This window comes from Sinocyclocheilus grahami, unplaced genomic scaffold, assembly GCF_001515645.1.
Source record: "Sinocyclocheilus grahami isolate Dianchi unplaced genomic scaffold, SAMN03320097.WGS_v1.1 scaffold92.1, whole genome shotgun sequence".
Classification (NCBI taxonomy): domain Eukaryota; kingdom Metazoa; phylum Chordata; class Actinopteri; order Cypriniformes; family Cyprinidae; genus Sinocyclocheilus; species Sinocyclocheilus grahami.
The window spans coordinates 2,225,765-2,227,302 of record NW_015505271.1 but is presented as its reverse complement, the minus strand read 5'-3'; the positions used below and the strand labels follow the sequence as shown (position 1 = coordinate 2,227,302).

General features: G+C 35.8%; 1 protein-coding gene across 1 annotated transcript in view; it reads right to left on the bottom strand.

Moving 5' to 3' along the window:
* The window catches only part of LOC107587356 (ubiquitin-conjugating enzyme E2 G1), a 17,476-nt gene continuing 15,938 nt past the window's right edge, over positions 1-1,538 (bottom strand). Inside the window, exon 6 of the mRNA XM_016275115.1 lies at positions 1-219. The gene's annotated coding sequence lies outside the window, so the exon portion shown is untranslated. The remainder of the gene's footprint in view (positions 220-1,538) is intronic.

Here is a 1,538-nt window from a genome sequence, read left to right as displayed (position 1 = left end):
AAAAAAAAAAAAAAAAAAAAAAAAAACGTAATTAAGTTTTTTTTTCTCTTTTTTTGTTGGCACTTGCTTGGCGCGTTCTGTCAGCATCGGTGATGGCCTTATGTTCTATTGCAGTCTATTAATGCCAGTCTGTTACTGCCAACATTCAATGAAAACCAGTCCAGCAATAGGGTGGTAGAGTGCAAGAAAACAGTGCCATGTAGTTTCTCAACTGGAGACCTGTGAAAGACACAGACAGAGATATTAGAGATATTTCAACAAATGCCAGAACATAATCAACCAAATGCCAGACTAACTAGACCCTTAGACATGCAAAGCCTTCAAAACGTGAAGACTAAAAAAGTGATACAGATCAGCGAATTCAATCTTTTGAAACTGATTTTAAACACACACTACCGTGTTTGGTGTCAGTATTAAGAAAAAAAAAAGAAATGAATATTCTTATTTAGCAAGGATGCATTATGTAGATCAAAAGTGACACTAAAACATAAGGTTTCAAACTATTTCCATTTCAAATAAATGTTTTTACTTAAGTTTCTATTCAACAAAAAAAATAAAAAATAAAAAAAAGTGCATCAGTTTCCACAAAAAATATTAAGCAGCTCTCAATATTGTTTAACTATTGTTTTCAATCCTGATAATAAATGTTTTTTTTAAGAAATGTTTTTTTGAGTACCAGCATATTAGAATGATCTCTGAAGTATCACATGACACTGAAGACTGGAGTAATGGCTGATTCAAATGATTCATTAATAATTTTACTGCCACTGTGTAAATAAAGAGGTAAACAGTGCAAACATTTCATAGGCCCTGAGAGTTCTATAGGGTCTATGGCTTACCCAAGACTGTCTAAGCAGACTGTTACCTAACAATCTTTAGCACTGAACCTCTATTTATAACAAGCCTCGTGAACCTAATCTAACAGGTTAGCTCACAACATTACTATAACAGAACTCTACTCAGACTGACAAAAGCTCTATTCGGAGGGGATCAGCCCTGTATGAGAAGGTGAGGCAATATAAGAATTGTGTGATTTTAATCCTGTATAATTTGTCAGTAATATTTTCCTGACTTCCTATGTGCTGTGCGTTCACATGCAGATACATTTTAATGCATCGTTTACCTTTTATTTAAAGGGGTCCTATTATGCTTTTTCACTTTTTGAATTGTAGTCAGTGTGTAGTGTGTATGTTTGGGCATAAAAAAAGATCTAGAAAGTTACAAATCTCAAAGTCCACTCCAAAGGGAGATATTTAGTTTTTTAAAAATCAATTTTCAAGAACTACAGCAAACGGCTCGTTTGGACTACAGCATTTAGGTTTCCGGGCTTTGTGATATCACAAAGTGGCTCATTAGAATTTCATTACAAAGAATTCCCGCCTACAGAAATTCGAATGGTTGGGGGGTGGGGAGGGGCGAGGTTGTGGTTAGAACGCTTGGTTGAGTGAGCGCATCAGACGAGACGACGAAGAAGAGCTGCTGTGCTGTAGCCTCAAATTTTTGGCATGTCTAGAACGGCGGTTCTCATTTCCAGTCCT